This window comes from Bombus affinis, chromosome 9 (assembly GCF_024516045.1).
Source record: "Bombus affinis isolate iyBomAffi1 chromosome 9, iyBomAffi1.2, whole genome shotgun sequence".
Taxonomy (NCBI): Eukaryota; Metazoa; Arthropoda; class Insecta; order Hymenoptera; family Apidae; genus Bombus; species Bombus affinis.
In genome coordinates, this window is record NC_066352.1 from 15,196,951 (window position 1) to 15,210,484 (window position 13,534).

Here is a 13,534-nt window from a genome sequence, read left to right on the forward strand (position 1 = left end):
ATTTCGTAGATCTATGAAAGTAGATAGACACTTTAGCGTCGAACTCTATTTTTATACGGTTAACGTACTATCTTCGATTTTCGGATTTCCTCCCCTTTACAGCAAATTTATAGGTCGGATGAAGAAGCGCGGAGAGGAATTATAATCTGTACACCGCTCGAGAATACAGATCGTTGTACCGAGATTAAACGGTTTAGAATTCATCGTTTTTTCGTTAATCGCGAGATCTATCGTTGCAGGGAAACTATAGAACAGGTCAACGATAGAAATCGCGAGATCTTGTATCACGTTTCTACCTCTGGGGCGACTAGTCGTTGACAGCGTGACCTCTTCACGATTCCAAGTGGTCGCTGAGCTATTCGTGACTCTCGTGACATAGACGCATATACGCGACTCTTGGATCTTTTGGTCTCAGTGCTGGAACGTGTATGTGATATCGAATGTAGCTTTATTTTGACGATGTCGAACAAGTGAAAAATTTCAAATCGATAGCACAGAATTCCCTCTACTTTATTATCCGGCATATAGACTCAAATAAATGGGTATACGCTTGAAGAAAATTGAATTCCAGAAAAAAAAGAAAAAAAAAAGAATAGGAACTGAAAATCATATCAAAAGCATTTACGACGGGCGAGATGTTTTAGCGTGGAATATATTATATCGCTAAGATTTTGTATTCGCGAACAGTAAACCAAGATATAACGTCTCTACCTTGCAGCTAGTAGAGATACAGGCAACAAAATCAGAATATTAGCAATCGGAATTGCTAGTTGGAATTAGTCATGCACAAAGCGGCCAATGGCGATGAAGCAGATTTCGTCTGACTGATTGAACGAGTTTCGTATTTTCCTAAACTCTGCCAACCAATGAGGAACGAGTGCGTTTCTACTACCGGGTTTCCAATTCCTTCGTTTCTGCTTGCCTTAGACTTGCGCGGATATCGAAACGAATAACTCGGCCGAGTGTGCTAAATAACAGGTGAGCGAGCAACGCGATGAAACCTTCTGGGTGAACACGGGCTCTGTCATGAAAGCGTTCAACAGCATGTTGTAATAAGTATTAATGGGAGATGCGTACGTTGTGAAAGCTTTATTATAAACACGAAATACGTACCAAAGAATCGTGAAATATTAATATCGTTTGAATCGAATATATCTAAATACCTCTGCTTTTACATTGATCTGTTGTTGAAAGGTGCGCTTATCAATTGCTATATGACTGCTATTATCGTAATCTCATTGTAAATAAAGATCGTTGGAAATATAATACGAGGTATTAAGATGATTAATAAAAATGAATAAAAATGAGCAAAAATTAATAAATCGATAGAAATATAAACTTACAAGTATTTAGAATTTCTTTCTTTCTTTCAAAATTGAAGATTCAAACTTCCTACATTCCATCGCAAACTCTAAAATCTCTCAAAGTTTCCGTATCTGTACTATAACCATTCCTCTTATCAATTCGGTACGAACCGAACGAATCTTTGGTAACCTTACCTAGTCTCTAAACCTAAACCAATATAAAAAGAGAGAGAGAGGGAGAGAGAGAGAGAGAGAGAAAGAGAAAGAAGAAAGGAAAAGCCGAGGGAAAAATAATATACGCGATGGTACGATAGCGTTTCGTTGTATGATACATTATCGGGGCAGGAGAGAACTTTTATGCCATGCGGAATTGCGCAGTACACGGTGGACTTGGCCATAAGCTTCATTGCGTAATCCTGGAACATTTTATTGCGCGTGGGAACGATGTGTACGTCATGTACCGCATCGGTTTTAACAAGGATGGCCATCGCCGTGACTGTTTGCGTCCGTGTGTCTTCCGACGATCAATAAAAAACGCTCGCCGCGATTTATTGAAAGCTCGAACGAGAACCTGCACTGAATTACCGAACGGTCGACCGACGACGGATTAATTACACCCACTTTCACCCTGTCTCGCGGTAATTAGAGGTAAGTCGGGATTAATCGTTGCTTTTTAAAAGTCCGCCACTGAGTCGTCAGGACAATTAACTCTTCGCTAGCGTAATTCGCGTGATTCACCAATGGATTAACTATTACGAAATTGTTTTTTAAAACGAACGATAGAAATCGGGTTTACCAGTGAAATGAGTCCGACTACGTGTTACTGCATCGTATAATTAAAAGCGATATTTTTCGCTATATCTGCTTCGCTAAATTCTGCGTCGACGTTTCAGCTACACGTTGTATGAAAAAATATCCCAAATAAAGCTTACTTTGCGTATCGAGGAGGAAAACTTCTTTACGATGCTGTTGTTTCGAAGATTTCGATATAACTTTTCTTTTTAGAGGAGCGTGTCTTTCTTCCCTCGCCGAATGTCCAGTAAATCTCCTATACAACACCCACTACGGTATCATCGAAAAGATCCCTCACGACCACAGAGAACCACAGCGATCAGAATTGCGAATAACTACGTAGCTCGGCTGTCAACGATTCTAAAGTCTTTTACGATATAGGTGTGCAGCTGCTCTATAATTTTGTCCACATTCTCCCAAAGACAAAACTATCAAGAATTTCGCTGAACGTATAATTCTTCACGATTTTATTCGTTCCAGCCGGATGAAACGAAGCACGCGAGACGCGGAACAATACTGATTCCTTCGAAACTGCGACATTACGCATTGGTATTAGATCGTCGCGTACAAAAACAGAATTTTGTTTCACCCAAACATTCATCGTTAGTGCGCGCTTCAACAATTACATTTACTTTGACAAATTTCTGCGATAGGAAAAAAAAGTTTTGTATACGTTCAACGAGGGAAGATTCCAAACGATCGTAAATGGATCTAAACATCAGACGTAGAAAAACAAATTGTGCAGTTAGTTTATCGACATCATAAATACGATAAATGCTGGCGGATAAATAACGTATCTCTGTTGCTTGCATTATCTCGTTGTCATTGTTCGATACTAAAATAGAATGGACAAGAAATAGATGTCAATGCCAGGAAAGTGCGATAAAACGCTATTGCAGTTCATAAAGGAAAGAATGGTTGGTGTAGGCGCGAGAAATGCGAATTTTATTGCAGAAGACGTCACTAGAGTAAATGGAGTGTCGCATCAATCTATCAGAAGATCTCCATTGTTCCAATAAACTGCGATACAATTACAAACTAGCAGTTATCGATCAACGAGCACAACACAACGTACGTTATACGTAAGCGAATACATCCAATTCATAGAAATAATAGTAAAATAAAAGCGATTAAAATTGTATTACTCGGTTACTACGACAGCTCACAGCGTCGATAACTGTGTCGATCTTTACGCTTATCGATGCAAAACGAATTTATATCGTTTCTCTGGAAATAATTAACGAAACCTCTGCCGTTTACATTTTCCGTGTAAATCATATTCGGCCCTCGAAAGAATCAATGACAACGCCACAAGCAGTAAAACTGTGCTTATCGTCGCGAGTGACGCGATAATAGCATCTTATCTTTCGCTACATCCGGTTTACCGATGAACATCGAAGCTGATGCGAACTTTCGCTCGATACTGGATACCAAAAACGCGAGCAATCGTCCAGAATTACCTTAACGCTCGTTTCTTCCATCGAGTAATTTATATTTAAGTTTTAAAAGAAACGGTATTAAAATCATCGATCGTAAAAGTTTCGGACCCGTAATAAACGACGCCAAGCTATTGGCTAGCTGAAAGATTACGCAAACCAGAGGAGATAACTCAAAGATTAATTAAGTCAAAGACGAAGCAGTAAAAGTATACATCGACGTTTTTAATGCTTCCGAAAAAGACGTCTACTAGCAATTTACGCGAGTTACCACGGATTATCGGACCTTTTTCCTTCCTCTTTGGAAATTGGAAAAAAGAACCAACTTTAACTTCGCTCCGTTTCAAATTAGCTGGTAAAGAGGCTTTAAATTCAGGTAAGGTTTGACCACGTGGAAAACGTATGACGCGTTGAAAATACCAAATCATTCTCCGAAAAAGAAGCAAAGCCCTGTTTACTTTTGATTTCTAGTTATGCGTTACCTACTAACGAGTATTTCATTTGCAATCTTTATGCTTAGCTGGTATTATGATACAGCCATAGCAGTTGCATAAGAATCGCACGCGCTATTTCCACAGGAGACTTACCGCGACTCATCGCCACGGGAATCCAAGCCAAGAGAAATACATTAAGCCCGCTTTACATCGAGTTCGACCGTGTTTATATTTTATCAGCTGTCACCGTGCACAACTGCACGGTGAAAAATATATGAATACTTGTACGTGCTTCGAAGCGTAAAGTAGACCTCGCGTTAATTAGTTGCTTCAACGGATTGATGGTCCGCGCCAAAATGGCGGAAGCGATACTATCCGTTTATCGTTATCGGTCGCTGATAAAAATAAAACGACCTTGCTGCAAATCGCGCTCCAGTTGAATTTTACATAACTGTGCAAGAAAGTGACGTTTGAATATGGTGTCACATTGATAACGGATAAGAACGAAACGATATTAATTCGATCAACGAACAAATAACGATCAACAAATAATTTAGCAAATATGTTAAAATTTTACGCCCGAAATCGATAGTTTATTACTCGATGCAATATTTTCTATATTATTTTATATTATTTCTAAAGATGTACCTACTAAGATGTTATTCCGTTACTGTATCCACGTGAACTTAGAATGAAATATATATAATAGCTACATACTCGTAATATAATATTTCCATCACAGGACGACTGGTAATAATCTCTAACAGATATCCGAAGATAAAATTTCGAGCGAGTGAACATATTCTCTGACAAAGACATTCGAATGAAAAGACGGATACTTGTACCCATTTGTTATTTGTTCCGATTCCAAAACTCATTGCACTATTTTCTTCATTTCAAAATAACGCGCTTAAATTTTCTAATTAATCAGTTACTTCGGAAAACCTTTATCTCGCTTTAATATGTAGATGTGTATTTTGAAAAAATGAGCAATTATTTCCGGGGAAAAGTTAGCGGAGCAAAAATTTAATTAACCTATTCAATTTAGCTTTCAGAGTTAAGGGGAACTTAAATTTTCTTTCAATTTCAAAATGGCAAGGTGCCCGTTAAAAACCATAACAAAAGCATTTATTCATTTCCATCAATTTCAGTGGAAAGCGAAGAATCTCGCCACGCCGCGCCGCGGCAGTAGCTGTCCTTTACACTGGAACGCTTTCACGCGGATATTTCCGGTTAAGTGCGAAAGGTCAACTACGTACCATGGACTATTTCTATGCAAGAGAGGAAACAGCTCCGAGCAGGTGTTTCGTTAATACGCGGTTCCAAGAGTACATTGGGGAAAGACACGCGGCTAGGGATTTAGGAAGGCAAAAAGAATGACGAGAAAGGGGATGAAGGGTGGCTGATAAGCGATAATAGCTCGGCCGTTCCGTTACAATTTGCAATTATCGCATTTCCTGGTAAATGCCTTGTCCTTCTACTCTAAAGCACAGCGAACTCTTTTAGAAAGGAACGGCTACGAGAGCGTAATCGCATCGGGATTCCATCGAACGACTTTACGAGCCGAACTAGGATTCGCGCGAAAAAATTCCGCGTGAAAACCAATGGAGTTTACTAAGATTTGCGAACCTTGGTGTATGGAGTCTCTGTTTGATAAACGGAGCAAGTCGAGAGTTACTTGACATTATCATATTTTCGTCCGTGTTATAAATATAAAATTTTGCGATAAAAATTGACATTGGCTTGATATACGCGCATGGCACGTTCTCCTTTCTCTGGTAAAAGTCTAATTACTCGTAGTCTCCTTAAAATGTCATACGTTCGATGTATTTAAGAAACGTGTATATCAAACGCTTATGTCGTAAATTAGTTTTTATCATACCTATTGTCTGCCAATATTATAGCGAATCTTCTTCAGCTTGAAATTGGCGCGCGATATGTACTACTTAGACGTGTTATTTCTATTTAGACGAACAACCTAATAGTTCTATCATATTGGAATCTGACTAATTGTAAACGAGGTTACTCAAACCAATCAGGACAACTACATTAATCAAATTAAAACGAACAATAAATTTCGATAAAGCACGAACAAATCGAAGCAGCTAAAAGGACAAGCAAAAAAGCTAGCTGACGTAACGAAACGTATTATACAAAAGAGTGAAAAGTATCCTTCGTCCGTTTCTCGATTAATTCTTAAAATTCTCTATCAAGAACATCATTGTAAATTCCGTAATTCAAATTGCCATTGAACGTATCTTCCAATTACATTCAATCGCTCTTGTCGTATCGGAAACAAGCATTCACGGAGACAGATATGATAATTGTGGTCTGTCTGATACTGTCATTGATACCTATTCAGATCTGGACGCGTTGTATGACATTGTAGGAGCAGTTGCAATTCCGTTCTTACAAGGACAATTCGTTCCTCTTATCACGATTATCACGACGACGATACCTTAAAGATAAATAATGTCTATCGTGAAAGTAAATAAACCAAGTAATGCCATGTTTAGAATTCAAAGTAAACTAAAGATAGGACACGTATATAATTTATTTTCTCGCTGTAAAATTTTGATGATATTCTTTCCGCCTCAAAAGACTACCTCTTAAGAGAGACTACGTAAAAGGAACTATCGCGTTATGCAAGCAAAAAATATCAAAACGGCATATCATTTGTCCCTTCTTTATAGGTTAAAGAACCAGTCATAATAATTCCAACAAACTGGAATAATCCGAAATAACACCGGTACGTAACTTTTATCGTACGCTGTTTACTCTGTTCCAGTGTTCTCGTCGCAAAATTCTTATTCGAAGGGAATTCCCGATGGACCAAGTCCGAATCATCTAAACCGATCGTATTCGCGAGAGGGACGAGTAGCGATCGGTTAAAATCGAATGCACGGAACGGTTCCAGTTGGCCAGTAGCTACCACCACTTTTGGGATTAGCGGTGTTTGCAGGAAAAGAGTATAAAATGTGCCAGAACCACGGGGGAGAGAGGCGTGTAATTACCACGAGTGGGCTATCTACTTATCTCCGGCTTTCGCGGTCGCTGAAGAGGACCAGCTTGAAGAAGAAAGTATCTTTTTCGCGGGCAGAGGCCGGCCGTGAAAAGAGTTTACAACACGAACTACGAAAATGTACGAGTTTCTTCTTGCTGTTAATAAAATTCAATCAATTCGATACCGTATTGGATACTCGATAATACTTACATACTAAATTATCATGTGATATTACTGCTCCAACGCTAACTTAAATACTAAATTTTCAACTATAAAATATCCAATTTTGTCTCGCAAGTATGAAACCAACTCTAAGTATGAAACCAACTCTAAGTATGAAACCAACTCTATGTACATAAATAGAAATCAATTAACGTGTAATTGATCGATCTGCTACCATGCTTTGCTATCTTCGGCACCTTCCTTTATCCCTATTTGTACATATGTATAATGCATAGATAGGCACCTAGCTAGTTAAAGAGTTATCGCGACGCAAGTATACGCGTCGTAAGATAGCACCGCTCGTAAAAGCGACTATAAGAAACTTCGCGGTTACTTTAATTAAAAGGGCTACGAAATAATAAAAAAGGTTAACGAGAAGCGAAGCGCTCGCCAGACGATGGCTATGGAACGACAACCAATGAGAGACGCTCGAAATGAATGCGATTTGGTGATATCAACCCTTTTATTACTATTGTCCCTTATAATATCGCGATCAAGTTTAGTCGTGAAAAACGTTATTAGTATTTTTTGCATGATTGACTCACGCTTGGTAAGGCAATAATTGGAACACGCGGTCGTCGATTTTAACGATTACATAGGAAATAATGTTTCATCTAGATTAAAATAGAAGCGACGTGTTTTTCATTTATTCACTGACTATTAGTAGGTAGTGTTGTCCATGTTTAACAGTTAAACACGTTCCACGAGTTGATCGAAATTTTCACTTCAACGTAGAGTAAAATACGAAGAAAGGTTATTTAGAGTACATAAGTCCACTTTGAAGCAAAGTAAAACGTTACTTTAACCAGTAAATGCAATCTAGCTTTTTAACGACTTTTATCATACACTTTTTAACCCTTTGAGCACTGTTAGCGCATATATGGGCTCAGAGCAAGAAGGTCCCTTTGGCTCGTAGCCGCATATATACGTATATTAGGTTTAAAGTGCGTTCAGATTGTTGGTAAGAAAGTAATTACTTTCTAGCAGATATGGGGACCGTAAGTGTGCATCTGCTATTTTGTCATGCCGTATACAGGCTATACAGATAGTTATATCTCGTCAGCTGTAAAAAAAAAAAAAAACTCTTCTTTCCAGTTAGGAACATTATGGAGATTCGCATTACGTTACTCTTATCTAATTACAGAGAACATTACAGAGATTCATGAAAGATAATTACAATTTATTTATAATTGAATAACAATTACAATAATTAAAACTAAAATATTCGATGAAATCGATAATAGGTTGAAACAAAATTACAGCTGGATATAAAATTGGATAAGTTAACGCGTTACATGCTACGTGGACCACTGACGAGTAAGAAGTAAAACTCGTTCGACGAAGTTTGCCATAGAGTAAGGGTTGGCAAGAGAATTTGTTGAGAAGATAGGGTGGACGATCGACGCCAGTTGTTTGGACACTGTAATCTTCGTTGTCTCCACTCGGGCGTCGTTACGCCACCATAGAGCAGTGTTGATCGAGTTGATCTTAGGGTTTATATGCTTGTATGGCTACGCTGGCAACAGTCTTACTTAGGAATTGAGTTCTGGGTGGATGAATATAAATTCCCGTAGGGAAGGATGGTATGCGACACTTTCGAATAAACAAAAAGGCAGAAAAGACAGAGAAAATTGGCAAGTACTAAACGAATTGCCAACAATTTCAAAATTTAAATAACGAATCTTTCGAAGTTTAAATGGATTTAAACAGCGAATAAAAGACGAGCCCTTGGAGAACTAAAAAGTCGTGGATAGACGTACATTTTTTAAGGAATTCAAGAAACAAGTATATTGTGAAATATTTGGGGAATTCAATTGGTAGATGAAACATAGATGTCGAGTAGAAAAACGAAGTAGAAAAGGTCACTGTAATTTGTTAATGAAATTAGGAATTTAATTACTGCGACTGTGAACCCGTGGAGCGGCATGATTAATTATATACTTGATGCTTGCGCTCTTGGGAGTACTTTTCGACCTCGATGTTACAAGGTAACGTAGCCGTGCATGGCGAACTTGGTTTGATTCATTTAAAACGAGAAAAATTCCATAAAATGATGAAATTCAAAACTTCTCTTTTAGCATAAAAGAAATTAGCCACATTAATATGAAAATTTAATAAATAACCGATACGTAGAGACATATTCGCAACGTGTCATTGAACAGGAATTATCGATATCTAAAAATCTAAATTTTAGCACTTTGGTGATTATATTCGATTATTCTATCGATTATCGATTACGAACGAAAAATTTAACATTCCATCTATGCAACTCGTATGACGCACGACATTCATCTCGTTACGTCCATTATCACTGAGTACTTGACTATCAATCGACATACTGTATTATTAACACCAACTTCGCTAGATATTTCACATATCACTTAAACACTCCATTAAATGGCAAAGTCACCCCAACAAACTACCCTCGTTCCTTCCTTTCTCCGCCAAAGAAACGAAAGAAAAAAAAAAGGAACGAGCCGATAAAAGCGGCGAAGTCGTTCGCTAGCAGGCCCGATGAAAGCCCAAAGGAGAAACAAAAACCGTGAGGGGTGACAGGAGGGGTTAGGAACAAGTGGGTTCGAGTAGCTGGGAAAAGGGAGCGAACGAACCTGGTGAGAAACGAGAGAGGGAGAGAGAGAGAAAGAGAGAAGCTCGGTTGATGGAACGCGCGGAAATGGAATGTAACTAGGAAGGTACGACTCTTCCTAATAACGTTTCCACCGGTTCCAGTGCGTTAAGTGACTGCCGGCGTGATTTTTATCGCGTGGGTGTTATTTCGTTCGAGCGACGAACACCGTTTGTTAGCCAGTCAAACAGTCACGCTAATTGCGACCGCTTCGCACGCTGTTCCTTCTTCTTCGCGCTTTACGACGGTCTCTCGGCACTCCTTCTTCGACGCGACTTCATACACTAGCAAATATGTCTTTTAGGCGACCCGACCAGTAATGCCAGGTAACGAGGATTTAATAATCCATTCGGCAAATTTCAAATTGATCGAAATGATTAGGAAATGCTTCACCTTGTTTTACGTTATTCGCCGTAATATTTTAACAATTTCACAAAGGTGTACGTACTACCGATACCGTTGTACATCGTTGCCTCCATTAAACTGTCGCTCTGAATCGCTTATTTTTTAAATAAAATTAGTCGTTAAAATTTGTATAAATAAGCTTTACTTGTAAAAACTATATTCTTATTTCATAAAGAGCAAAGTAAATACGCCGCATACGCATCTGTTCAGACCAAACTCGTAGAATCTCTTTTGACTTAACGCTTGCGCAGCTTACAATTTCCACTAAATTTACGTTGGAAAATGTCGTACCGTGTTAAGCTTTTACAACCTTTATAAGAGGGAAGAGTTATTCCTGATATGCTATTTTCCTTTAACAAACAGAAGAGCGTTATATCACGAAAGTAGTATATGTATACCTCATAATATGCTTGATATAGAAGATAGCTGAGCCTTCGAATTAGTAGGAAGTTGGAGGCTATAATATCGAAACCGGATTGATCCATGTATTACTATATTCAAGGTAACAACAGCACGATCTCATCAAATTAATTATTTCTTCCCTGTTTCTTGGTAATCAGTAGCATCTTAAGGTTAATCGTCGCTATCAATAGCTCGTTAAAAGTCATGACTGTCGAAATGGTCAATGTTTCGCGTTAAAACCGCGTAAAATATTAATTTGAATATATAATTTAAATATTATTTCGATTTAGCTCCCTAAAAATAGTATGTAATTAAATTTCTTCCATCATTTTTCTTTTTTTGCTCTACGATGTGCAGCGGTTATAGAGGTATTTACCAATTAATGTTATAATAAATTAGCATAAAAAATAAATTTAATAAGACCAAAGAAAAATAATTTATTTTTATTAAAACAAAAAAATAATTTATAGTTTAAGTAAAAATAAAATAACAGTATGGTACGTATTTCTGGTAGACTTTTTCGCGAGAACAGTAAATAGAGTAAATAGAAAGAAAAGTTAGCCGATAAGCTATTAACAGAAGACACAATTTTTTTGACAATTCTGATGAAGCGTCATCGCCTGATGTAATTAGAGAGAGAGGGGGGGGAGGGCATTTTCTTCGCGTTTATCACGAATGGAACAAAGTTAGATGGCTCCCAAGCGGTAAGTTATCGTACATGGAAAAGAGTCGCTATCTGCCAAACTAGATCATCATCAGGGAGGAACATCTCGTGGACAAATAGCGTAAGCACGGACGTGTTTCACTCGACACGGGATTCATCCACGATTTTCTTGGCAACTCGTTGTTCATGCGAGCAGAAATAGCGATGAAATGTGCCATGGGAAAAAAAGAGGAGGAAAATGCAGGACAAAAGGCGAAGAGGAGGAGAGGGCAAAGGGGACGAGGTGGTTCGCGGATTATCTAGCAAGTCGCGTATCCAGCGACTACAAGGTATATCCCTTTACCGGTTGGGAGTTGCCGGAGGAGGCCGGCGATGCGAGAGGTGTCATTTGTACACAAAAGAGGGAGGCGAAGCCGCGTTACGCGACACGTGCATTTAGGGGAAAAAGGGAAAAGCCAGACGACGAGGCGGCGAGAAAAGAGCGAAACGTGTATTTACTTGAGAGCGACACGCGGCCGTCTCGACACTCCTGGACGAAGGACGCTATTCAGATCCACAATTGGAAACCTAATGAATATTTTCAGTGGTGGATATCGGTTGTAGTACGCGTATATGCTGCATGAGTTTGTATAGCTATGGGATCGTTATTGAAACGTTAATCTGGATAATCGGCTACTTTACCAATAGAGCCGTTAATTTTGTCAGGAAAACTTGCAACGCACGAACACAAAATTGAAATCACAATGGAACCGTGCTTTAACATTTGACAACAATCGTAGACGTTGGAAAAAGTGAGAATCCAATATATTTTGTCACTTACGTTTACGAAGATTCGAACGTCGATGTTTTACGTTTAAATTGCCATTGACTTACCTGAAACAGAAAGTGATAGCTTTTTTTAGAAAATTCTGAAAGCTGTTCAGTCTTTTTCTTCTTTATAACAGTTATGTTTACAACCTGAATCAAAACTATCGCCCGCTGAGACAAATACTATTAACGAAAAAGATATCTACATCTTTAAAACACCTTCAACCAAAATATAAATGCCATTGGAAATAACAAGCCAATATAGACATTGATATTTATGCTAACAGCTTGCTGCTTTTAGTCTCTTTCGTCGCTAATATTCGAGGCTCGACAAATTTTCGGTTGCGTCACTAAAACGTAACACTGCTTCCATTATTCCCGTTCCTAAAATACCAACCACTCGTACAATCGTCGAAAGACGAAACCAAAGCAAACAAGCCGATCGCGTCACGAATTTACAAGTCTGTAAAGACTGTCGAAGGTTGTCGCAAATTTTACTAACTATTCCTGCCATTCGTCGTTGTACTAACACCGTGTATAATTGTCTGAGTTGTCGACCAAAGATTTCGATAGAATTTCGTTCAAACTACCATTTGATTCTGCTCGAGGAATTTCAATTACAAAATAAGACGAATTAACTTACGAGACAACTTGATACGATTGGACGTAGAAGATTCGCGTAACGATTCGGCAAAAGAACACGAGGCGAAAACAATTGCGAAAGGGCCGAGAGCAAAATCGCTCTCTTCGAAACGTTTCCCTATACCGATGATCTCATTAGCGGCTAATGAAACGTTGCAAGCATCGCGCCTACGCATGATGTAACGTCTGGGAATTAATGAGTCAATTATACGTCGGCCGGAATCAATCTTCTCCGATTCTTTACAATTAATGTCAGTTAACCAAGTTCAGTCAGAGCTCGTTCGTCCTGCAATAATCTGTATAGCGAAACGAAATTGGAACTAGACAAAAAAAAAAAAAAATTTAATCATTAAGCGCGCTTCGTAACCGCTCCTGATAAATGCAGAGAATTACTTTCAAGATCTCATCGACGCACGGCCGTACAGACATCGATAAATTAAAGAAGCTTCGAGAATGCCGAATAAATAGATCGTCCGTTACGAAACGCGTTATTAATGTTCCATTTCGTGGGATCTAGACTTAACCTCCTATAACCAGAATTTGATTCGCTTATGAGAAAACGAGATTATAATTCGCTATAATTTTTCACTTTGGTATACAATCTACAGTCTGATAATTATTGGAAAGATCATTTGGTTCCAATGTTATGGTATGCCAGCAAGATATAACTTAATTAATAAACATCTAATTAATAAATATCTAATTTTACCGATGCGCATAAACGAACGAGAGATCGTTTTTTCGTATAATAATGGCCAGCGTTTCAGGAAATCGTCGCTGATTCGAGCCATATATT

General features: G+C 38.4%; 1 protein-coding gene and 1 long non-coding RNA gene across 16 annotated transcripts in view; one reads left to right on the forward strand and one right to left on the reverse strand.

Annotated features, from left to right (window-relative positions):
• LOC126920482 (probable serine/threonine-protein kinase yakA) overlaps positions 1-13,534 on the reverse strand; it is a 383,981-nt gene that overhangs the window by 292,146 nt on the left and 78,301 nt on the right. The window contains exon 1 of one of the 15 annotated variants that reach the window (XM_050730936.1): positions 2,237-2,636. The exons of 13 other annotated variants lie outside the window; for them this stretch is intronic. The gene's annotated coding sequence lies outside the window, so the exon portion shown is untranslated. Of the gene's footprint in view, positions 1-2,236; positions 2,637-13,534 lie in introns of those variants that run through there. One more of the 15 variants, XM_050730931.1, reaches the window with a different exon arrangement.
• Positions 1,788-13,534, forward strand: part of LOC126920496 (uncharacterized) — a 215,230-nt gene continuing 203,483 nt past the window's right edge. The window contains exons 1-2 of the long non-coding RNA XR_007711980.1: positions 1,788-1,952; positions 6,755-7,267. This is a non-coding gene — a long non-coding RNA (uncharacterized LOC126920496). The remainder of the gene's footprint in view (positions 1,953-6,754; positions 7,268-13,534) is intronic.